At 46.7% G+C, this 25,734-nt stretch overlaps 1 protein-coding gene and 1 pseudogene across 2 annotated transcripts in view; one reads left to right on the top strand and one right to left on the bottom strand.

Moving 5' to 3' along the window:
* The window catches only part of PTPRJ (protein tyrosine phosphatase receptor type J), a 172,347-nt gene that overhangs the window by 32,874 nt on the left and 113,739 nt on the right, over positions 1–25,734 (top strand). The gene's annotated exons all lie outside the window — the stretch shown is intronic.
* LOC128565350 (osteoclast-stimulating factor 1-like) lies at positions 20,363–21,408 on the bottom strand (annotated as a pseudogene). The gene has a single exon (XR_008374247.1). The product of XR_008374247.1 is annotated as an osteoclast-stimulating factor 1-like (transcript).

The following is a 25,734-nucleotide window of genomic DNA, read 5'->3' as shown; positions in this document are numbered from 1 at the left end:
CAGCCCTGGGTAGAGAAGGGGAAGATGAGCAGGTGGTATTGATGAGGCAACTGAGGGCTGCAGGTGTGAAATGACTTCTCCTACTAGGTGATGGCTGGGCCTGCACGCCAACAGAAAACACAAGCACCCTGGCAATTCTCAGGCCAGACAGCCCAAACAAGAGCCCCCAACCCTCTGTGGGATGGGAGGTAGCATGGGGAGTGGGAAGAGCTTAGGGTTTGGGAGTAGGGTGAGATGGGACTTGAGTCCTGGTCACACTATGTGTATATGGGCAAGTCACTTTTCTGAGCCTCCGTAGCCTCATCTTTAAAATGTGAACACTGATGTCTGCCTTGTTAGGCCTTACAGGACTGTGTGAGAAAGAGAAGGAGAAGATGAACTTGGAAGGCTTTTGTCTGCTGTGCACTGTACTCTGTTTCCAGTGGGCTGCTGCTGATGACGGTATTAATAGTAATAATGGGCTAGGTGCAGTGGCTCACACCTGTAATCCTAGCACTCTAGGAGGTCAAGGTGGGAGGATCCCTTGAGCTCAGGAGTTTAAGACTAGCCTTTAGAGTGAGACCCTGTCTGTACTTAAAATAGAAAAATTAGCCAGTGTGTTGGTGCAGGCCTATAGTCCCAGCTACTCAGGAGGCTGAGGCAAGAGGATCACTTGAGCCCAGGAGTTTGAGGTTGCTGTGAGCTATGACGCCATCTCATTCTATGCAGAGTGACTGAGTGAGATTCTGTCTCACAAAGAAAAAAAAAAGATAATAATGACAAACATTTAACTAACAGTGACTTCTGTGTTTGTCACCATATATATACAGGGTGGCCATAAAGTATAAGGTTTGTATGTGATTGAAAATTGCACATACAGGCTCGGCACACGTGGTTATGGCACCAGCCACATAAATCGAGGCTGGTAGTTTTGAACCCAACCTAGACCAGTTAAACAACCCATGACAACTGCAACAAAAAAATAGCTGGGTGTTGTGGCAGGTGCCTGTAGTCCCAGCTACTTGGAAGGCTGAGGCAAGAGAATTGCTTAAGCTCAAGAGTTTGAGGTTGCAGTGAGCAATACACCATGGTATTCTATTGAAGGCAACATAATAAGACTCTCTCTCCAGAAAAAAAAAGAAAAAGAAAAAGAAAATTGCAGACATACAACAACAACAACAACGACAACAACAAAAACAAAACAATACAAAGAAAAAAAATAAAATTGGACACAAACTTTATGGGCACCCTGTGTGTATATATAACCTTAAAGAATGCACAACACACACACACACACACAAAATAGCTATATAATATATGGTCTGGGTTCTTTTAACTTAATTTTTTTTTTTTTTTCACAGGTGCCCGCCACAACATCCGGCTATTTTTTGGTTGTAGTTGTTGTTTGGCAGGCCTGGGCTGGATTTGGACCTACCAGTTCTGGTGTATGTGGCTGGTGCCCTAGGCATTGAGCTACAGGCACCGAGCCTTAAAATGTTTTCAAGATTCATCCATCTATAACATATATCCGTACTTTTTGTTTTTATGGATGAATAACCTGTTATATTTATTACCACATTTTGTTTATTCATCAGTTAATGGACATTTAAGTTGTTTTCACTTTTTGGATATTATGTTTATGTTTATTGTTATTTTTATTTTTTACTTTTTATTTATTTATTTATTTTTTTTGAGACAGAGCCTCAAGCTGTTGCCCTGGGTAGAGTGCTGTGGCATCACAGCTCACAACAAACTTCAACTCCTGTGCTCAAGCGATTCTCCTGCCTCTGCCTCCCACAACGCCCAGCTATTTTTTGGTTGCAGCCATCATTGTTGTTTGGTGGGCCTGGACTGGATTCAAACCCGCCAGCTCAGGTTATGTGGCTGGTGCCTCAGCCTCTTGAGCCACAGGCGCCGAGTCTCACTTTTTGGATATTATGAATAATGCTATTGTGAACATTGTATACAAGTTTTTTTTTTTTTATGGACAGACATTTTTATTTATTATGGGATAACTACTTCAAAGATGAACCGATTATAGCCGCCCTAGTGGGTGTGAAGTGGCATTTCATGATTTAGATTTGCATTTCTTTGGTGATTAATGATATTGATCATTTGTTTATCAGCCATTTGTATATCTTCCTTGCACTACTGCCTGTTCAGATTTTTGTCCATTTATTAAATGGACTATTGATTTTTTTTATTATTAAAGTGAAAGATTTATTTTTCACTTTAAAAAAAAAAAAGAATGCACAACACAAGCAGCTAGGTAGGGACCATCTATTATTTCCCCATTTTTATAGGTGGAAACCTTTAAAGAAAGTTAAAAAACTTGGGCGGCGCCTGTAGCTCACTGGGTAGAGCCCCAGCCATATATACCGAGGCTGGTGGGTTCGAACCTGGCCTGGTCCAGCTAAACAACAATGACAACTTCAACAAAAAAATAGCTGAGTGTTGTAGCAAGCGCCTGTAGTCCCAGTTATTAGGGAGACTGAGGCCAGAGAATCACTTAAGCCCAAGAGTTTGAGGTTGCTGTGAGCTGTGACGCCACGGCACTCTATCAAGGGTGACATAGTGAGACTCTGTCTATAAAAAAAGGAAAGTTAGAAAACTTGTTCAAGGTCACAGAGATGTTAGATGGTTATCCTAGATTTGATTCTAGGCCACTGTCCCTACCATGGAATCACCACTATCGTATAGGAAACAGCACATGACTGGGACCTTTTTAGGTGATGACATTTATGCACATCAGTCTGGTAGGGTCAGTAGGAATGCTTGGGGACAGAAAGTTGGGTGTGGGTGTCAGTTGTCCTGGACGGGCAGTAGCACCTGGGACACTGGGATTCTGAGCTTGTCACTGAACTTTAGGTCTCTCACCTGTAAGATGGTGATATAATAACGTTCCTTACAGGGCTAAATAAAGGAAAGGATGCCTGGAGCCTTGTACATTGCTATAAAAATGTCTGTGATACGGGCAGCGCCTGTGGCTCAGTCGGTAAGGTGCCAGCCATATACCGAGGGTGGCGAGTTCAAACCTGGCCCCGGCCAAACTGCAACCAAAATATAGCCGGGCGTTGTGGCAGGCGCCTGTAGTCCCAGCTATTCGGGAGGCTGAGGCAAGAGAATCGCTTAGGCCCAGGAGTTGGAGGTTGCTGTGAGCTGTGATGCCACGGCACTCTACCGAGGGCCATAAAGTGAGACTCTGTCTCTACAAAAAACAAACAAACAAACAAAAAAATGTCTGTGATACAAGAGTGACAAACATACAGGGAGATGTAACTTAGTGGGAGTGGCTACCTCTTTTGCTTTTGGCTTTGGATCATGCCCAGTGGGGAGTGGTATCTGAGTTCTAGACACACTGGGCAGGACCTTGCTGATCCTCGGTCTCCTCCTCTGTGAGGGGAAGGCCACCTGCTCGCCCCACCTGCATACAGCACGCCTGTGAAAGTGCTCTGTGGACCTTGCATAGACCTGGGACTCACCAGCTGCAGAGTGTAGGGATGGACAAGGGACAAGGGTGAGGACAGTGTAGTGCATCACGGTTTCTGTGGACTTCTGGGCAGTGACGCCAGGCTTAGCAGAAAGTCATAGGACCATCTCGACTCCTGTGACGTTTTTCAAAGTAGTTTATCAACTATAAAGTACTTTAGAAACGGAAATTAGTTCCTGCACAGATATGGAACAAAACCAAAATGCACAAAAAATAATGGATCTGCCCTGCTGGGGTGAGGAGCTGGATGTGCATGCACATGTGAGTGGGATTTAGTTCTGATGTTAGAAGGACTTTATGCTCATTTATGTGAAACTTGGAAAATGGAGGGGAGGCATACAACTGAAACAAAAAATAATCCATCATCCTTTTAAGTAGTGTTATCATTTAATGCTTTAGTATATATCTTTCTAGTCATTTTTATTACGTACATATGCAAAGGGTTTTGTAACCCTTTACAGTCTAGAAACTGTCCAAATCTTTCCTTTTTTCAACAAGTTGTTGAGAGTCCATTTTTCAAAGTGCTAGCATGGTGCCAAGCACAGGCTGCATACTGGGGGACGGTGCTGAATGAGGATGAGGACGTGCCAGCTCTGCTGAGGTCGGGGTGGGAGGGGGCAGGGGTGGCTGTGAAGCCCTGGGCCTTCATCTCAGGAAGGATCTTAAAAGTGAGGCCCCTGGGATGAGAGACTGGGATTGCAGGGGCCTGAGGGAGGAGAGAGACTTTTCATTGTTTAGATTCTTTTTCTCACCATGTACAAATAAATAATATTACTTAAAAAAATTACTATAAAAAGTAACCAATTAAAAATATAAATATAACCCCCTTGGAGACTAGAAACAGGCACAGGGAAACAGGTTCAGTGAAAACAGGATCCTTTGTCAGTGCCAGGGAGCGGGAGGGGCCCCGGGAGCCCCAGCCAGCAAATTCCTCCTTCTGAACTTGGAGGCTGGAGGGAGGTGGCGCTGCCTTGTTAGACTTGATGAGCTTTGGATTTGGGTAAGTGACAGCCCCTCTTATTTCCTGCTTTGTTTTCTCCCAGGTACAAATTGATCTGAGGTCGTCCATGCAAACGGAAACTGGCAACTGCTTACGGAGGGTTTAGATACCTGGGAGGATGGAATGGAAGCCTTCCTTTCCCCTGCCTTTCCCGGATGGTGGAGAGGCGGGCAGGGGTATTGGGTTACCTTCTCTCCACACTTCCTTGGCTCATGTGCAAGGGTGTGTGTGTGTGTGTGTGTGTGTGTGTAGGTCCTTGCAGGGGGGCCTGTGGTCAGTGGAGTGAGGCCATCCATCCTGTCCTTCTGGGCTGCTGGAAATGTAAATTGTTACCTCTTAATCTCAGTGCTCTTTTCCCGCCTGTAGGATACCCTGCGTTTAGGAACATGGAGGTGGCAGGGGCTTGGTGGGACTTGGCCTTTACAAGAGCAGCAGAGAAGGACTTTCTTTCTGTCTCTCCCTTCTTTCTTGACAGAGTCTCACTTTGTTGCCCTCACCCCGGCTATTTTTAGAGACGAGGTCTGGCTCTCGCTCAGGCTGTTCTCAAACCCGTGAGCTCAGGCAATCCACCTGCCTCGGCCTCCTAGAGTGCTAGTATTACCGGGGTAAGCCACCACGCCTGGCCCAGAGAAGGATTTTTAGTGGAGGGGAAACATCCTTCCTTGCTGATTCACCCTCTTCTACCCAGCAGATGGACAGTGACACGCCTGCCCTGGCTGGAGACCTCTAGTCCACCCGTCTAGCATCTGCCCCTCCATAGCACCCCTGCAAAAAAAAACTGCCTCCTTTCTCTGAGCCTGGGTGGAGTTAACTGTGTTAGAGAGGACCAAGGAGCTTTCAGAAAGGGGCCCTATTCCCCGAGTTGACTGTTCAGCAAACTCATTTGCCCAGAGTTTAAAAAATAAAATTAGGGTGACCCACGTTAAGGGTTGAACAAATGTTGTGATGGACATTTTGCCAGGGTATGAATGGTGTGCTACCCATGCCAAGACATCACCCTGAGACTTAGGAACATTTAGCTTTTTGGTTGTTTCCCTCTATTGTACTGAATGCCGTCAGCTTTCCCCTCCTCATTATTTATCTTCATAATTTGAGGAAAGCTGATTTGCTTTTAAAAACCAGCATCTAAGCATACCCTATCATGCTGCACACAGTTGAGAGATTAATGCTGTTCTTTAGACTTAGTCGCCTGTGCTGTGTACATAGTGATAGGCCTGGGTGGTGGTGCTGTGTGCAACTGGGGCCAGAAGAGGAACCATAAATTTTGCAGGAAAGATTTGTTTTGGTACCCTGTTATATTTGCTTTGTATCACATATTGTTTAAAAGAGGGATATTTTTGTTAAAGGGAAAGGAACTGTGTATTTGTGATAAGAAGTAGAATAAAGTGAAATAAATCTTTTTTTGTCATGTGGCTATCAAAACAGCATTATTTCTGAAATCACCCTATTTCTGTGTGGGTCTAATATTAATATAAAATACAAAATATAGGCATATCCTGGGATACTGGTTGTATTGTAATTTACAGTGGTCTTTTTCCTTTGTTTTACGGAGATGAGTTTGGTAAAATTTCAGGAGATTTTAGGCCAGCGGTGATCCAAAGACAATAAATAATTGCTTTGTGGGGATGTCTCCACCCTGCGCCTTACTTGGTGACTGTTAGGTGGTAGCCAAACGTCAGAACCCATCATGCAAATGTCGAGGTGGACAGATCTGAGTCAGTTTTGTCTCAGCTTGGGCACTGACATTCTGTAGTTTTTGATGGTGGTGGTGGTGGGGGGGGTGTTGGCGTGAGGAGTGGGGATGGTCTTTGTTCCTTGCTGTTATGGGAGTGTCTCTTGTTTGGTGTGGCCTCTTTTCCTTCTTAGGACATTTAGAGCTCCCTGGGCTTTTGAGAACCCCTGTGAGCCTGTCAACTGTGAAGCTCACGTTGGAGGTTTCGTAACTGAGCTTGGCGCAGTCTGGGTAAGGAGTGAGTCTCAGATTGCAGCCAGTCACAGCTCAGTTACCTGAGTGGGTCAGCGGCTGAGCAGCGCTGGTTGCAGACCCTTGAAAATCACACTGTGTTAGCTCTGCATTCGTTGGCTTCTAGCTTGGCTCTTCTGGAAGCACCATGGACTGAGCTGGGCCTCGGTGCTGGACACCCTAACTGTTCTTCCTTTCCTCAATGGTGAGACATATGAACGAGCTAAGATCAGCCTGTGGGCAGGTGAATGAAAAGATGAAGAAGCGAGGGATTTGGACAATTCACCTCGGATTATCTGAGTTTATTTTGAGTGGCATGTGCCTGTGTTGGGTGAAGAAGTATCCTCAGATACTGTCACTTGGTCTCAGGGATGCCCCACCTCTACCCTGAGCTTGGCGGCTCAAAGGTGCAGGCTGGCTACCAGGGAGGTTTTTTTTTTTTTGATAGAGAGGGTGGGGAATTTTATTTTTCCATGGTTGGAGGATAGGCTGGCCACAGCCAGAACTTTTAACAAAAGGTCAGGTTTTATATGTAGGCCATTTCTAGTAGTTGTTGTAGAAGACCAAGGTTTGGGGCATCAGGGGTGAGAATGAAACCAAAACTAGTTTGCAGAATTTAGGCCTGTTAGGTAATTGCCCCAGCCGCCCTTCAAGGCCATTGTGTAGATTAACATGCACCGCACCCCCAGCCCCAAGCCACGCAGCCCTGGGAACAGAAAGGCGGAACAAGGAACAAACGTGCTTTAATGTGGGTCTAGCACACTGGGCCTTTCATGGCAGTCTCCGGTGGAATTGTTTTTTGTTTTTTTTTCATTTTTATGGGACTTTGCTGTGCTTTTAAAGAGACTTGGTGTATGTAATTTCTCAAATGGTTAAAACGTAGTGTTCCTATTTCTGCCCGAAGGCAACAAGTGACTCCTTCTGGCCAATTGCTTAAGAACCCAGGGCACTGAGCCAGGCTGCCTGGGTTCAGACTCCTGCTCTGCTGCTTACCAGCTGGGGAACCGTAGCCAAGTTATTTAGTCTCTGTGCCTCAGTTTCCTGTTCTGTAAAATGGAGAGAATAATACAACTTACTTCTTAAGATTGTTATGAGAATTCTAATGCTAATTTATGTGGAGGGCTTAGGGATGCCCTGGGCACATAGTAACCTTAAGGGTTGGCTGCATAAGATGATTAAGATGGGCAGCACCTATACCTCAGTCCGTGGGGTGCTGGCCACATACATGGAGGCTGGTGGGTTCGAACCCAGCCCAGGCCAGATAAAACAACAAGGACAACTGCAACAACAAAAACAAAAATAGCTGGGCCTTGTGGTGGGCGCCTGTAGTCCCAGCTACTTGGGAGGCTGAGGCAAGAGAATCGCATAAGCCCAAGAGTTTGAGGTTGCTGTGAGCTGTGACAACATAGCACTCTACCCAGGGCGACAGCTTGAGACCCTGTCTAAAAAAAACAAAAAACCAAGATGATTAAGATGTAGTATAGGGCTGTGAAAAGAACTGCTGGTCTGTTGAGTCTAGAAATTTGGCTTTGGGCCTGTTTCTATCAAACCGTGTGTCCTGAGGCCAGGCACTTTCCCTCTCTGGTGTTCTGATTTCACACCTATAAAATGGAGATATTTGATTTCAATAGTGCTTCTTTTAGACTCTGTAGTAAGGGTAGAGGTGGGGCATCCCTGAGACCAAGTGACAGAGGCTTCCAGACCTCTGTCCTTGCTTTAGCCCTCGAGCACCGTAGGCTCATTTTATTTATGGATTTTGGTTTGGGAGAAGCATTCTTGTGTGTGTGTGTGTGTGAGAGGAAGTGTGGAAGAGGCTGAAAGAGACCACCTGCGGACCCTTCCTGGGAAGGTGCTGGAGGAAGTAGTGGAAGCTAGTGGAGATGGGCCTGGTGGTGTAAAGGGGCCTGGGGAGAGGGATTTGAAGATCTGACCTCACACAGCACAGGACGGGGCTGAATTAAAGTGTGGGATAGGTTGGTGGGGAAATGCTGTTAGTAATTTTGTCCAAATGGCACGGGTTGATTTACTTCTTAGGGAGGTACAAATGGCTTCGTGTTATAAGGTGTCAAGTTCCTCATTTGGATAAGGTGAGTAGGCTTTGCAGAAGAAAGTAAGGGTAAGAGAAAGCAGAGAAAAATGGGGGTCTTTCAGCAGAGATTCAGCTGGAGGTCTCCCCAGCTGGAACAAATCGGGCTGTTGCTTTTGCCAGAACTTAAACCCGAGGGTGCCTGCTGGTAGTTAACACTCTTGCTTCCTCCTCCTCTGGTCTTTTCTTTCCATTCTAATAATCACGAGGAATTTCCCTGATACGCGTGCCCCTGCGTTCATTTGTGTGATCACTTAGACATGAAGAGCTGTCTTTCCAAGTGCCAGGCGGAATCTGTGGCTAAGTCAGTTTCCCCCAGCTTTGCTCTTATTGAAGTGGGATTCATATCTCCTATACTTTCTTTAATTGTAGTTTTATTAGATTTACAACTTTTTTGGTCAAAACCAGAATTTTGATTATATGTATGTGCCTTCTCAGGCCACCTGGCCAGTCTAAAAATCCTCTTTGAAAACCCAGCCTTGGCACACTCCTCACTCAGCCCCCAACCCGTGTTCCCAGTCCTCTCTCACTTATAGTAGTTAGCGACTTCATTAGTCTGTGGGTTCCTTGTTTTGCTCCCTAGCAAGACTGTTTGCTTATTGAAGACAGGAACCACACTTAGATTTTTCTTTCCTTTTTTTTTTTTTTTTGAGGCAGAGTCTTACTCTGTTGCCCAGACTAAAGTGCCGTGGTGTCAGCCTAGCTCACAGCAGCCTTTACACTTCTGGGCTAAAGGTGCCTCTTGAGTAGCTGGGATTACAGGCACCTGCCATCATGCTTGGCTAATTTTACTGTTTTTAGTAGAGATGGGGGCGGTCTCACTCTAGCTCAGTCTGGTCTCCAACTCCTGAGTTCAAGGGATCATCCCACGTCAGTTTCCCAGAGTGCTAGGATTACAGGTGTGAGCCACTGCGCCTGGCCAGATTTCTTTTCTATTTTTATACCTTGACTGACCTTTCTCTTTCACCCTTTCTATAAGATCAAAGCAGTGAGTAGGGCACCGGCCACATACACTGAGGCTGGTGGGTTTGAGCCCAGCTTGGGCCTGCTAAAACAACAATGACAACTGCAGTGCAACCAAAAAATAGCTGCCACTGTGGTGGGCACCTATAGTCCCAGCTACTTGGGAGGCTGAGGCAAGAGAGTCGTGTAAGCCCAAGAGTTTGAGGTTGCTGTGAGCTATGATGCCGTAGCACTCTACCCAGGGTGACAGCTTGAGACTGTGTCTCAAAAGAACAAAACAAAACAAGATCAAAGCAGTGGAGTCAGTTTCCTTGCATTTGCCACAAACAGCTAATACTCATGAGAATAAGTGTTGGGCCCTGTACATCTACCCTGTTCCGAAAAACACTGCGTGTGGCCTTATTGGCTGGCTGGGGAGTGTCGAACATTTGGTTGTAGAATGTGTGTGGATTGCTGAGTTTCACGCCTGAGCTGTGCTGTCATTTCATTCATTCTGAGCGGCATCTGAGCCAAGGCTACCTGGAGGTTTTCCAGGTCCAGCAGACCTGGGGAGGCAGGGATCCCATCTCATTCATCTGTGTTTCTTGAGCCCTGCTTGGAAGGCCTGATGCACGGTAGGCAGTCAGGAAGAGTCGAGTTTACAGAATTCTATGGTAATAGAAAGGAAAGGACAGGTGTATCAGATGTCTTCTAGGCTTGGTGCCCAATTCCCCTGAGGGGCTTTCCGAGTTCTTTCAGCAGTGCCATCTGGCAGAGTTTGAGAGTAGTATATGGGAATAAGTGAGGTGTTGCGCTGTTGGTGCTGGATCTTGTGGGCAGGCTGTGGGGTCTGGGTGAAGGGTTAGCACCTGGGACTGGAAGGCTTAAGAATCTCTCGTGTCCATAAATCTGAGCTCAGTGTAGTTAGCTGGGTGTTGCAAACTCAGAGGTCTTTCGGTGTAGTAGGTAGCCTGGTGAAGTAGTAAATGGGTGGTGGCTACTTGTTTTCAGCTTTAGAGATTAAAAGAGGTGCGGATAGGGGTAACTGGAGGCTGCAGGGCTCTGCCTAAAGGGGTCAGCAGACAGTCAGCCTCTTTGTTGTCATGTAGAAGTATAGCATCAGGAATCCCACCTTTTTTTTATGTGATGCCCCCTAATGTTTTAAAAGTTGGCAACCAGTTCAACTACAGATTTGTGCCTGCTGGCCTCTGAGCGGGAGGCAGGGCTGGTGAATGCCAGAGGCCACCAGGGCACACACGTGTGCCACAGGGTCAGATGAGGTGGGTGTTAGTCACCGTGCAGATGGTCAGATCCCGGGATGGCCACAGAAATGGACACGACACACGGAGCAGGGAGAGCAGATGCCAAGAGTTGGCATCAAGGAGGCCTTGACGACAAAGGTCAAGCTCAGTGCCCACCAGAGAGCCTTCTGTTCCTGGTCTCCCGCCCTCCCCCATGCCTCCAGGACTCCCCGCCCTCTCTGCAGCTCAGTTTGCATTTCTCAGTCTGGCATTGGAAGCCTTTCGTGCCCTGCTGACACTGGTAGACTCTGAGGGGTGCCTTGGCTACCATGTGGGGCCTTGACTTAATGCTCCCCAGTGTTCTTCCACATTGCTCCAGACTTCCCAGGAGGCAGCTGGCCGGGTGTTCCCAAGACAGCCCCTCCTGTGCCTTCTTCCCTCCCTGATTTTGATCATGCCTTTCTTCTTGCTGGAATGCTCATTCCCCCCAGTTTATGGAAATCCTGCTCCCCACGCAGCCTTCAAAAGGCTGCACACAAAAGGCACATTCTCCCTGAAGTCGCTGTCTTTTCTGCTCTGTAAATCTGGAATACACCACATCTTTCTCTCGGTTCCCACAGCACCAACCCTGTCTTTCCACCGCAGCCCTGCATTACAGCTGTTCAGAGGTCTGTCTTCCTTGGTGGGTGACAAGGTCATTGTAGAAGGTTCATGTCTTTATTTTTTTTTTTGAGACAGAGTGTCACTGTGCTGCCCTAGGTGGAGTGCCACTGTGTCACAGCTCACAGCAACCTTCAGCTCTTGGGTTTAAGCAATTCTTTTGCCTCAGCCTCCCAAGTAGCTGGGACTACAGGCACCGCCACAATGCCTGGCTATTTTTCTGTTGCAGTTGTCATTGTTGCTTAGCTGGCCCAGGCTGGGTTTGAACCTGCCAGCCTCGGTATATGTGGCCGGGGCCATAACCACTGTACTACGGGCGCCAAGCCTGGTTCATGTCTTATCACCATATCCCCTCAGTGCTCAGCTCAGGGTAACAGTCAACAGAGGTTTATTGAGGTAGACACTTGGAAAACTGATTCCCTTAGAGGACACGCCAGCCTGGGAAGGGAAGCTGGCTGGAACAGGTATGTAGGGGTCCAGGTAAAGCTGCAAGCAGCTCCACGTCAGTCCAGGAAGGTACCCAACCCTGGACCTCCGGCTCCAGAGGGCAGTGTCCTGTGTGCCTTTCTGGCTGTGGCTATGAGCCTCGGCTGGGCCTGAGTTGGAATGTGAGGGTAGTAGGTCCGTCTTTGATGCTGATTGAGAAGCTGAAGGTAGGACAGAGTAAAACGAACCCAAGCCCATCCTTTCCGCAGCTAGGGTGGCCTCCCACAAGTGAGTGTCCTCTGCTTGCCGTGACAGGGCTTCTGTGGGTTCCCTGCGGTGGCAAGGGGAAAGGACAGCCTAGGGGCTGAGCCGGCACAGGCCCACCTTCTAGGAGAGCAAGGAAAGGCGAGGCAGTGTGTTGTTAAGAGAGCCCTGGTTCTAGACTGTGGAGAACTGGATTCTGGGGCCAGAGCTGCCTCTCCCAGCCAGGTGACTTGGAGTAAGATCCTTAATGTTGGAGTTTATTTCCTCACTTGTTTTAAGCCATTGCTGGGGTCCATGTGGGCCCTGACACCCCATGACTTAGGCAGGGGTCCTCAAACTTTTTTAACAGGGGCCAGTTCACTGTCCTTCAGACTGCTGGAGGCCGGACTATAGTTAAAAAAAAACAACTATGAACAAATTCCTATGCACACTGCACATATCTTATTTTGAAGTAAAAAACAAAACAGGGGGCGGCGCCTGTGGCTCAAGGAGTAGGGCGCCGGTCCCATATGCCGGAGGTGGCGGGTTCAAACCCAGCCCCGGCCAAAAAAAAAGAAAAACAAAACAGGAACAAATACAATCACACTGCTTCACGTGGCCCACGGGCTGCAGTTTGAGAACCCCTGACTTAGGGTTTTGTTGGGCCAGCTAGTCACTGTCATTCTCTGTTGTCCAGCGCACACAAAGTGTACACTGATCAGCACAAGGGTTAGCATGGGGTGATTTAGAGGAAAGACTTTCAAGGACCTTTGTCAAGGTTTGCAACAGGGTTCCATGACAACGGCTTGATTTGGATGAGCCTTGGAATCCCCTTGAGATATCATAGCCAGGAAAGGCTGAGGACCAGTGAGATCCCAGAAGAGTCTTGCTCTACAAGGAAGGACCACCAGGCAACACGTGCATCTTGGTCCTGATATGGAGGGGGCAGGAATTTCCATATTGTTGCTAACATGTGACACGGAGCTCCCTCCCCTTCCCCCAGCAAAACAAAACAAAAAAAAACAGAGCAAGTGTTTGAGAAATTTGGTATGTAGACTTTGAGTTTTTGTTGGAAGGAATAATGGAAGACATTCCCTTTATGATGATTTCTAATAGTTTTGGCCTTGGGGGCTTTAGTTGATGATTTCAGAGAGGGAACAAATGCGGCAGGTCTCATTTTTACCTTTCTCAGACCTGCAAATGAAAAGTGCTTTGGAAGTGAATCTAAAGCAGAATTTTAACTTGTCCATATATGATTTCCTATCACTTTCTGGTAGCATGCTGCGGGAACACAGGCTGACCCTGTCATGTGGTGGCTTTGAGCACAGCATGGGCGCTGGGCCTGCTGTCTGAGGTGCAGGCCCCCTGCTGAGAGCCACAGGTGCTAGTAGGGAGGAGCGGGGGGGAGGGGGCAGCTTGGTGGTGGTCAGGTCCTGCCTGCCCAGCCTTGTCCAGCATCTCTACCCATGCCTGGAGGATACGGGCTCATCTTCTTGGGTCAGGTGAGCCTCTCACAACTGTGTTCATTGGGTAGCCCTTGTGACCTCATTTGCATATAAGTCAATTACTTTTCCCTTTTCAGAGCCATGAAAAATAACTTTATTATTACTTTGTTAAGGGATAAAATTAAATTATCAAATTGATGTGCATACATAGTTGCATAAAATTTAGATCATACACATGTAGAAAGATAGAAGGAGGACTTTTCTCTCTTCCCTTCCCAATTCTTTCAACAAGAAGAATGTCACTAGTCATTTGACCTCAGACAAATCCTTTAACCTCTCCAAACCCAAGTCTTCTTATAGGTTACAGGGTAATAATAAGACTTAGTTCATATTATTATTATTTTTCTTTAATATGGATTAAGTGGGTTGATAAGCAATCCCCCAAATACTATGCACCCACAAGAGGCACTCATAAAACATTTTTTTTTCTTTTTTGTATATTCAGGATTTCTTTAGGAGTCCCCTTTGCAATTATTTCAAAAACACTGAGGTTAGATTTGTGGGTTTTGTTTGGGGATAATGGACGGAATCTCTTTCCCCCATGACAGTGGGACTGAAGGCTCTAGTGGTCAGCACAGTTTGTATTTGATAAGCACAAATCTTTTGCTGTAGAAGAGAAAGAAGAAAAATAGTAAAGATGAACAGTGCTGTGTGCTCTCTTCCTTCCACGTAGGAGTTTCAGCTTGCTTTCCTCACCTTCCCAGCCCCCAGTGCATGAAGGCCCCTGGTCGATCCTCCTGTGACACTAGCAGAAATGTTTCTTTTAATTAGAAAAAGATAGGGTAGCTTGATTGTATGTTCTTTGGAGCCAGTGATAGAGATGATAGTCTTAATAAGTTCTGGACAGTCAAATGTAAAACAGATCAATTTGTTGGAATGTTGGATTTTTATCTGGACAGATGTTTTTTATGGAGTTGGTTGGGATTGGGGGGGCAGGGTTTTGTTGCTGTTTTAGTTTTGCTTTGGGCTTGTAATAGTTAGGATCAGCTTTGGTTGCAAATAACAGCAACAGTAACAACAAATTAGATGAACAACCATCTAACAGAGGCTAAAGTGATGTAAAATTTTGTTTCTCTCTCACATAAAAATAAGCAAGGTAGCAGTTTACAGCTCCTAGAGGCCTCCTGGGGCTCCAGCCCTCACGTCTGAGCCATTCGTTGGTGGGAGGAAAGGTGAGAGTAAAGAGAAGTCCTTCCCTGCTGCACCAGCCTGCTCTGAGCAGCGTTCCTGAAAGTTCAACAGAACGTTTCTGTTTGTATCTCACTGGTTGTGACTTAGTCACTTGCACACACCTAGTTGCAAGATAGGCTGAGAAGTGTGGCTGTTTAGTCCCAGGTGTGATATATAAAATTTAAAAAAGGATCTTTTCTTTTATTTTTATTTCATTTTATTTTATTTTTGAGACATGGTGTCTTTCTGTCGCTCGGGCTGGAGTGCAGTGGTGTCATCGGACTCATTGCAACCTCAAGCTCCTGGGCTCAAGTGATTGTCCCGCCTCGGCCTCCCTAGTAGTTAGGATTACAGCTTGTGCCATGACACTCGGATACTTTTTTTTTTTGGTTGCCGTTTTGGCTGGAGCTGGGTTTGAGCCCGCCACCCTCGGTATATGGGGCTGGCGCCCTACTCACTGAGCCACAGGTGCCGCCCTCAGATACCTTTTCTATTTTGTTAGAGACAGGTCTTGCTCTTGCTTAGGCTGATCTCAAACTCCTGACCTCAAGTGATACTCCTGCCTGGGTCTCCCAAAGTGCTATGAGTACAGGCATAAGCCACCCCAGTTGGCCTAAGGGTCCTTTTACTAAGGAGGAAGAAGAGACTAGATGGCGTGGCTATGAGTGGCAAGTAGTGTTTTTGAAGAACCAAAATAGATTGTAGAATTTTGTAAACTGATCTTCTTCCTACTCCTCTGCTTACCTCTAACCACTAAAAGTTCTGCGCAGTGACTATTACCTATTAGATTCCTGGTGTATAGCCTCCTAGCCTGGTCCTACTTTTTATAAATGGTGGAAAGGGGGGGGGGTATTGAAAAAAAGCAGAGTCAAAGATCAATTAACACAGGAGCAGGAGGCAAATTGTGTTGAGTTGTAGAATTAGCCCAGGGCCTGGGTCACCTCTGGTCCTCCTCTTGGCCTCCGTCAAGTCTCTTACCTCTTTGAGCTTCCCCCATCAGTAGGATGGGGAATGGCAACCCTTAGGGGACTGCTGTGGAAGGCCCCGGTGGACTCCAAAGCTTGCTCCAGAAGATGCATACTTACCCTTGGCTTCCAACAGGCACGTGGGACCCACCCATGGAAGATGGGAGGTTTCTGTCCACAGGGCTGGGATGTTGTCATTGGATGGAAAGGCCTGAGTCTGGCTCAGCACATCAGGTCAGATTCCAGCTCTGCTCATTACTGCTGTTTGTACAGATTTAGCTCAGAGGGAATGCAAGATTGGAAACATGCATCTGGTCTTTCTGGTTGGTTTCCTGGTGCTTGTCCTAAGTGTGGTGAGTGTGGTTTCAGGGACGCATAGTTCTTATTTTTCACACAGTGTGGCTCTTGAGCCAATGTGAGCCACTAGCCCCTTATTTCACCTGTCCCAGTGCTGGGCTTAAGGGGCGGTGTGTCCTTTGTCAACAAATGCTTACGTGCGTTCAGCGTTCGTTCTGCTTAAGCACAACCCCCCGTCCCCACCCTGTTGACGTCAGGACCTGGCCCCAGGTTAGAGGCACTGTCCCTGGGACTGTATCACAGGTTGTCCTAAGGATGAAGTGAGGTAGAGGTGGACAGTGTCCAGCTTGGTGACTGGTGCTTGGTCAAGGCTCAGTGAGTGACTGCTGCTGCTGTGTGTCCAGCTGGCTCAGTGGTGCCGGGTGGCAGAAGCTGACGCAGTTCCCACTGTCTCCCTGCCACCTGTAGCCCGGTTCCCTTTTCCCTGAAATTCTCATCCCTCAGCTCTGGACTTTGATACACCATTGGTTTCGAAACATTGTGAAACCAAACAGAGAGGGGTGAAGGAGGAGAGAGAAGCTGGAAGCCCAGCCTAATTTTGCCAAGCAGCTCCCAGTGACTTCCCAGCTGGGCTTCAGTACTTCTCAAAAACTGTCAGTTAGGCCCCAGATGGGATTTTGTTTTTTGACCCTTTCTTTGTCCACCTGGCCTCCAGTTAATTAACCAATTAACTGATTCATTCAGCACACGCAGTTTATACAGCTCTTACTGTTTGTCAGACACTGTGTGCTGGGGATGTTGATGTACCCCACAGTTTCTTCTCTCATGGAGCTTACATTGGGTGGGGGAAGATAGACATATAAACAAAAGTATAACAGCAGGTAGACTTCAGGGCTGGGAAAAAAGTAAAATAGGGAAAGGGAATAGAGCCTGAGGGAGGAGTGGTTGCTATTTTATAAGGAAAGCCTCTCTCAGGAGGTTTAGAAACAGCAGGTGCAAAGGCCCTGAGGTCTTTTTTATGGAATTACAACAGGACTCTGGGGGGAGTGGAATGAGCAGTGGGGGTAGTTTTGTACTTGTCAGCTTGAGGTGCCTCCTAGATATCTACATGCCTGGAGTTCAGGGAAGACATTGAGGCTGGAATTAATTATAAATTTGAGAGGAGTCAACTCTATGAAGTCTTGGGACTGGGTGAGATCACCGTCGTGGCAGAGAGGTAGTACTGACCAAATGATGCACTTGTCTGTCTCAGCTGGTGCTCCTGGATACAAGGATCTGCCCACTGCATGGGTCTTGCATCTGTTTCAGGGTGGAGTGACCATGGACAAGCTGCTGAGCTGCTCGAATGTGGCTCTGGGATGGACTAACTGCCTGCCTGGGTGTGGATGTCTCAGCATGAGACAGGTGGCAGTGGAGAGGAAGATAGTCGCTGATTGTTGAGTCGTACTGGAGGTCTGGCCTTCGTGGCTGTGTAGTGGGTGGTACCACCGATGGTGGCCCTTGAGAGGATTTGAAGGTTTTGAGGGAGGATGGAGAAGAATGGTTTGGACCACCCATGGGGAGCAGGGGAGATACCTACTGTTGGTCTTTGTGGACTTTTGGGTTGGTTAGGAGATTCCAGCAGTAGCCAGCTGAGTGTGCAGCAATTGCTTCACTTCCTAAAAGCCTTTTTTCTAAGACAGACGGTGGTATGTGAAGAGCAGGGCTTCCCAGAGTTTCTAGGCCGTACTCCGGGGTGCCCATGCTGCTGATGGTTGCTGAGGGGTTGGAAAGTAACCTAGAAAGTTGGCCTAAATCTCCCTTTTCCAGGAAGGCCCGGCCCTTCCTGGTGTTAGCCTCTGTCTCTGGCCTTCTCTGGCTGGCTGTCCTCTCAAGATGGCACGCGGGGGGGATGTGCTCTGCTGGGAAGAACTTGGCTGTTTGGGCAGAGACTTGGGCTGCAGAAAGAACAAACGGTTATTCATTCAGTGCTTCCCATTAGCCAGGGCCTGTTTCTTCCTTCTATCTTAAAAGGAAACTTTTAAGAAAGGAGAGTTCTGAGGCCTTCCTTAGAATCGATGCCTCAGTTTGACATCATGGGATTCTATTTCTTTTTTTTTTTTTGGTTTCACTGAAATGATTAAATATCGTAGTGGATATGAAAGAATAATATAGGTATTGGTCACTGTTTCTGTGATTGCAGTAAAGGACATCTGTGTTTCCCAGACTCTTTACTGGTTTATCTTATTTTTATTTATATAACAAATCATTAGAATAATACCTGGTTCTCTCTCTCACACACACACACATACACACACACTGTATAAATGCTGCGCCTGTAGTAACGTATTTAGTCCTCACAGCAGCCCTAGGGGGTAGGTATTATTATTTTGCCTATTTTATAGGTGAGGAAACAGACACAGAAAGGTTAAACAGGGTCACCTAACTAACTAGCAAGTGGCAGAGTTAGGATCTGATCCAGTTGAACTTGGTTCCAAAGTCCAGGCTCTTCAGCATTACGCTTGAAGGCCTATTGGTTTTCTCCCAAGTCTTTTCTAAATAATATGATGATGGCTCAGCACCTGTGGCTCAAGCGGCTAAGGCGCCAGCCACATACACCTGAGCTGGTGGGTTTGCATCCAGCCCGGGTCCGCCAAACAACAATGACGGCTGCAATCAAAAAAATAGCCGGGTGTTGTGGCGGGCGCCTGTAGTCCCAGCTACTTGGGAGACAGAGGCAGGAGAATCGCTTGAGCCCAGGAGGTTGAGGTTGCTGTGAGCTGTGATACCACAACATTCTACCCAGGGTGACAGCTTGAGGCTCTGTGTCAAAAAAAAAAAAAGAACATGATGGTGACCATATTGACAATTGTTGCTCTTTATATGCTGGGGACCCTGTTGTGTATGTCAGATGCATGAGTGAAAATCTCTATCTCTGTAAGGTATTAAAAGCCCTTTTTACAGAGAGGAAATGGAGGCTCAGCATGACTGGATCACTTGATTCAACTCCAACGCTAAGGAGTGGAGGCAGGATTCCACCTTGGGTCAGTATGGCTTCCTCTTCTTTTTTTTTTTTTTTGAGACAGAGTCTCATTTTGTCACCCTTGGTAGAGTGCTGTGGGGTCATGGCTCACATCAACCTCAAACTCCTGGACTTAAGTGATTCTCTTGCCTCAGCCTCCCAAGTAGCTGGGACTACAGGTGCCTGCCACAATGCCCAGCTATTTTTAGAGATGGGGGTCTCACTCAGGATCAGGCTGGTCTCGAATCTGTGAGCTCATGGCAGTATACCCACCTCAGCCTCCCAAGTGCTGGGATTACAGGCATGAGCCACTGTGCCTGACCCAGTCTGGCTTCTGAATCCTGCTATTTCCTCCTGCAAGGCTGTCACCCTCTCCTTCCCTGATGACTCTTGGCACCTGGTTGCCTCCTTTGATAGTCCCTTTGTGGCCCAGGGTACTTGGTTGAGCCGTGGTAGGACTGTAGCCCCCCTTTCCCCAGGCCTGACTCTGAGGCCACAGGAACCACTCCCAGGAGGCCAGCACCGTTGGAGTTTGGCTTTGAAAGCTGTTAATCCAGCTGAGCCTGTCCACATCCCTTGCTCCGTTTTAAGCCTTGGGTTTCCCCAAAGCAGATCTCCCATTCCTGTGCAAAGAGATTGGACAGATGTACACACAGACAGTATCCACTTTCTGGGCATCAGGATGAGCTGTTTCTAGTGAAGTGCCTGAGCCTGGTGAGCCCCCGGGAAGGGTGGGATCCATCTGTGCTCTCCTGTAAAGGAAATTGTGGTTTCTTTCTTTCTTTCTTTTTTTATGTTTATGGGAAAGGGAGACTTGTGTCTCAATTGAGTCTTTGTGGCGTTGTATTACAGAGAGTCACAGAAAATGTTCTATGTAAATGACTCTGTGCCCTGATTAGAGCCTCAGTAGGCACCATTGTGTCATATAGCTATTATTGGCGATTGCAGGATACTAAATGATATTCTCATCAGGCTGAAAAACTTCACTGTTAGCAGTGAAACTCAGGGTTAATTATACTGCTCTGAATTAGAGCATAGAATTAAGTTGTAGGGAGAGCAGAGCTATTGCCTTCTCCCCTCTGTCTCTTCGGGTTTTTTTTTTTTTTTTTTTGCTGGAGGTTTGATCAGAATATATTTTTTTAAATCTCTTAAAATGTTTATTTTTGTCAGAATAGCTGACAATTTTCTGTTAAGTATTTTGGTTTATTATTTATAATAAGTACTCCTCTCCCCTGAAAAATCCACTCAAAATATCTCAATTCTTGAGGTAAAGAAATTTAACTAAAAAAAAAAAAGAAAGAACTTTAACTAAAAAAAAACTTGATTTTTTTTTAAGAAAAAATTTCTTAAAATTCCTTTAGCTTGATAAATAGAAATAATCTCTTCTTGTTCTACTCTGGGGAACCTAAATGTACTTTACACAGAAAGTATCAAGTGACTTATTGGCAAACCAAAGGTAAGAACTATTCATTTACATGTTGTACTCAAACACTTGCAGCACTGCCGTGTTCATACATTCTTCTTTTTTGTTTTTTTTTTAACTGTTACCAACGCTCGCCTGGCAAAGACAAAGTTTTGGAATGGCAAAAGCAACAGAAGTATTAGATCTCAAAGCTCCGGAATGGAATTAATCTGAGTCTTCATCATCAAGATAGTCCTCGGCATTGCTTAATGTTCAAATAGCATCTGTTCCCTGTTTCTTTTTCAGGAGAGACGCACAGACAGCGTTAGTAGCCACGTTGAAGGCCAATTTCTTCTCATTGTTTCTTAAGTCTATTCTAGCACCTTTTTCCAGAAGCAACTGGACAATATCTGCATAACCCTTCCAGGCAGCAGCATGCAAAGCTGTGTCCCCCAACTTGTTCTGTTGGTTCAGTTCAATGTTTGGTTGAGTAATAACATTTCCACTATATCTTTGTGGCCCCCGTGACAAGCCCAATATAAGGGTGTGCTCCCAGCTTTGTCTAAGCCATTAACACCCACTTGGTTGTCCAAACACTCTCTCAACCACCTCAAGTTGCCTCTTTTTGCAGCTTCATACAATGGATTGTCAATGGATTCTGCCTGCTCAGCCACGTAGTTGCTTGGAATTAGTCCAGTCCTGCCTTTGGAGGTGCCTTTCCACCAATTGGTATTCCTCATGTCAGTAATGTAAATAATATCACCTTCATCAAAGTACAATTCATCTGGAGTTCTGGGTTCAAATGTACACAGAGCTCTGAAGACTTTAACTTGCCCTGGTTTGACTGGTTTGGGTGGTGGCTTCGACATCTCGCTTCCTTGAGCGGCTAATCCTAAAAAACGCACCGAAAAGCCAACCCATAGCTCCGTCAGCCGGCGCGTCAGGCACCCCAAAGTTTCTTTTTATCTGATTTGCAGTTGTGCGCCCTCAACGACCTGCACCCACTCTTAGGTGCCGCACCGCAGGCAGAGCCGCCCGGCAGAGCGTCCCGCCCGTCCCACGGCCGTCGGAGCCGCCCCCTGATCAGAATATTTTTTAACCCGTGTTCTAAATTTGTACTCCTGGCATTTTGCTCTCCATGAGTTACTACCCCCTTTTGGGGTTGGGAAACACAGGACCAATTTATGAGGACAGTGAGAGGGGGGAGAAGTGGTCCACTTAATAGTGCATTCTTCTCAGTCAGTAGCTGGGTAAAAAATAGCACGAAGACTGAAGAAGTCTTAGGGGAGTGCAGGACTCTCTCGAGGGGCCTCTTTAAATAAGCTCTTGTCTCTTCTGCCTTTGAATTCTCGGCTCCTCTGATTCCGACTCACCTCTTTGAAGACACGACACACTGACCTACATCTTGGCTGAAACAGATTAGAAGAGTCTGTCTCTCTTCGGCCCCTTTCTGGCATCCCGGACACAACCTACAAGGGCATCTGTCCCAGGACCGAGCAGGCCCTCTCGGGTTTCCTGACGTTCACTTTTCTCTGCCTTGCTTTAATCACAGGGTTCCCAGAGTTTTGTTCTTTTTGAGTTGCTCCTGATTGTAAACTTCTTGCATTCCTTTCTCTCATTTCTTTTGTCTGTAAATTTCACATTGCTCGTATGGGGTCTAAAGCCATTGTTATTTTTTCTTCCCCTTTAAAATGTTATGTGAGTTTTGAATATAATTATTATCAAGAAGAATCTTTGAAAAGTAATTTTTAGCGAGGGCCTCACAGTTCATTGTGTATCTGTATCGTTCATTATTTAATCATTTCACCATTTCTAGATGTTCAGGGTTGAGTCTTGCCTCCCCCCCTTCTTTTGCTATTATAAATCACATCATATTGGCAATTAGCCTAGAACAGATTCCTAGAAATGAGTTTACTGAGTGTATGAACTTAAGAGAAAGTCAGGATTTAAAGCCAGGTCTGCTTGCCTTCAAGTACAGTGCTCTTTTTGTTGGTATTTGTTCTTCTGTCTTTTGTCCTGGATGACTTCTAGAATCTTTCCAGAGAAACTGGGCACAAACTGCCTGACCCAAGTGAGCTGCTTCTCACCTGGGTAGCCTACAGTGAGTTGCTCTGAAAGCTTTTTCTTCATTTGATAATCTGACAGTGGCTCACCATTCTTTGGAGCAGCATCAGGTAAGCTGGCTGGTGTTAGATTCATCTCCTTTTTAGACCTGAGGGTAGGTTGTCACACATTCCCACATGCAAATATCACATATTAAAATGTATCAGATCATTAAGGAAAGTTACTTTTTCTTTTCTTTTTTTTTTTTTTTGAGACAGAGCCTTAAGCTGTCGCCCTGGGTAGAGTACCGTGGCATCACAGCTCACAGCTACCTCCAACTCCTGGGCTTAAATGATTCTCTTGCCTCAGCCTCTTGAATAGCTGGAACTATAGGCGCCCGCCATAACGCCCGGCTATTTTTTTCGTTGCAGTTGTCATTGTTATTTGGCAGGCCTGAGCTGGATTCGAACCCGCCAGCTCTGGTGTATGTGGCTGGCGCCTTAGTGGCTTGAGCTACAGGCACCAAGCCGGAAAGTTACATTTGAAAGAGTAAAACAGTTCTGAAGACCGCATTGATTGTAATTTAATTTGCCCAATGCAGAATTCTTTTTTTTTGAGACAGAGTCTCACTTTATTGCCCTTGGTAGAGTGCTGTGGTGTCACAGCTCACAGCAACCTCCAACTCCTGGGCTTAGGAGATTCTCTTGCCTCAGCCTCCCAAGTAGCTGGGACTACAGGCGCCCACCAGAATGCTCGGTTATTTTTTTGTTGCAGTTTGGCCGGGGCCAGGTTCGAACGCACCACCCTCCGTATATGGGGCTGGCACCCTACACTGCACCACTTTTGGTGCCACCCACGATGCAGAATTCTTGTAGAGTCCCCCAGAGTTCCTATTTGGAAACATTAGTTACCAGTTTTAGTCAGTATAATAACATTTTCTTCCTTCCTTCCTCTCTTCCCTCCCTTCCTTCTTTCTTTTCTTTCTTTCCAGACTCTTACTATGTTGCCCTCAGTAGAGTGCCCGCGGTGTCACAGTTCACAGCAACCTCAAACTCTTGGGCTCAAGTGATTCTCCTGCCTCATCCTCCCAAGTAGCTGGGACTACAGGCGCCTGCCACAATGCCTGGCTATTTTTTTGTTGCAATTGTCATTGTTGTTTAGCAGACTAGGGCCAGGTTTCAATCCGCCAGCCTCTGTGTATGTGGCCTGTGCCCCAACCACTGAACTAGGGGTGCCGAGCCTATAGTAACCTATTTTCTATGTTTCTATATACAAGCTAGACTTTCTGAAACAGAGCCCTGATTAACAGAGGCATCTTTTCTAAACTGTGTATTCTCTCAGAGCTTTTTGGTCTCACCCACTGGGACAGCTGCACAGTGAGATTCCTGAAGCAGTAAAGCCGTGGCGGGGCTGCAGAGGGACACTGCGGTCGAGAAGCCTGTTGGAGTCTGTAGAAGCCAGTGTGTCCCACAGATACCCTGTTGATGCGCCTGTGAATAAGCAGCATGAGGGAGTGTTGCTGAGCTAAAGTCCTTACATCTCATCTCGTGAGCGCTCAGGATGGCCCCGGCACTGCTCTTTTTGTCTTTTTGTTTCCTATTCTTTCTGGCCTCTGTGAGTTACGTGTGCCCTTGTCTCTGCTTGGGCTGCCCTTCCCCTGGCCTTGCCCCCATGGCTGAATTTGACCCGTTTTTCAAGGTTCTTTCTCAGATTGTCTTTCTTTGCTCCCTCCTTGTATGTGTGCTGTGCAGTTTGGCCTGTTGGCCTCCTGCACCCTTACCGCTGCTGTCTGTGTCTGGTGTCATGGTGGTTTGTGCACGGGTGTGTGTCTTCCTGACTGGATCCATCTCCATGACAGGAGCTGCCTTCCGTCATTCCTGCTGCAGGGGCCATCACATTGCCTTCCACGTAGTAAGTGCTCAGTAAATGCTTCATGGTGTCAGCTGACAATTTCCTGTCGAGGGAGGGCCTGATAGGAGTGTTGGGAAACTTGAGCATTGCCAGGTTTGTCTGGCAGTTTCTGTGCCGACAGAGACGTAGAATCTGCCTTTTCCTCCATTCAGCATCACTGGGGAAGACAGCCTTGCTTCTGATTTTTTTTTTTCTGATCAGTTACAAGTTTTCACCTGCGACTACTCATTTCCTTTTTTGAGCCCTTGCTCTGTGCTGAGGGCTTTATACACACTATCTCTTTAATACATCTGCCCAGTGAATTAGGTTTTATTCAGACAGGGACAACCTGTCACCTGGAGAGGTTAAAAAACCTGGCATAGACAAGGTTGTACAGTAAATGACAGTCCTGGGAATTCAGTTTGGGGCTGTGGTCTGTCTGCCTCCAGAGTCATTGCCCCATGTAAGTTTTGACAGATACCAAACACTGTATTGTGCGTGCGTGTGTGTGTGTGTGTGTGTGTGCGTGCACGCGTGCTTTATGGTGTTACTACATTGATTGTGGAGTTTTCCCTCCTGTTTTTCTGCCCCTTTTCCCTTTCTGAATAACACCATTTTTTTCCTCTCTCCTGGACAGGGTATCTGTGGATTTAAATGTGACTGATTTACCTGCTTTTATGGGTTTTCTTCATTCTGTTTTTCCCCTCATCCCTCTTATTTTTGAAGTTTTATTGAGACACTTTTATTGAAGTTTAATGGGCTCCCTCTGTCCAGGTTGACAGTAATAGTTAAGTATCGCTCCAACCTGCCTTTTGCCCTGGGTTGGCATCCTGTCCCCACAAGTTCCAAGTCTCAGATTTGCGTTCTTTGGAGATGAACTGCAGGGCAGTGTTACCTTCTTACTGAAGTTCCCAGATAGCACAGACTTTGCTAAACAACAAAGCACTAGCACCTCCATCACAAGACCCTCCTCACGCTGTGCGCGTGCCTCGTGAGATATAAACATTTACGAGGAGTGAAAAGAAATTCTTTCCCCAGAGCCAAAATTTGGATAGTCTCCTAATGTACACAGCTTTGACAGCGATTCCATATGTTTTGCTCATCTTTGCTTTTTTTGCAGCCTCCACAAATTTACTTTCCATACCATGCCACTAACCAGAGGGATGCCTCCAAGATGCAGGTCTGGTCCAGTCGTTTCACTGCTCAGAATCCTTCTCTGGCTCCCTGTTGCCCTCTGGGTGATTGGCCTGTCCGCCACTCACCTTCCCAGTTTCTTCTTTTATGTTCTTGTCTTCTGTTCGCTAGAGCCACAGGGAGCTCCATGTTTTTCCTGCATGTGTGCTACTTTCTCTTTTCTAGACCTTTCAGGCTGTCTTGCTTCACTCTTCCCCCACCCGGTTATTGCCTTTGGGCCACTGCTGGAACTTCAAG

This window comes from Nycticebus coucang, chromosome 14 (assembly GCF_027406575.1).
Source record: "Nycticebus coucang isolate mNycCou1 chromosome 14, mNycCou1.pri, whole genome shotgun sequence".
NCBI classification, from domain to species: domain Eukaryota; kingdom Metazoa; phylum Chordata; class Mammalia; order Primates; family Lorisidae; genus Nycticebus; species Nycticebus coucang.
Note: the sequence above shows the minus strand (reverse complement) of the source record. Positions and strands in the feature narration are given on the sequence as shown.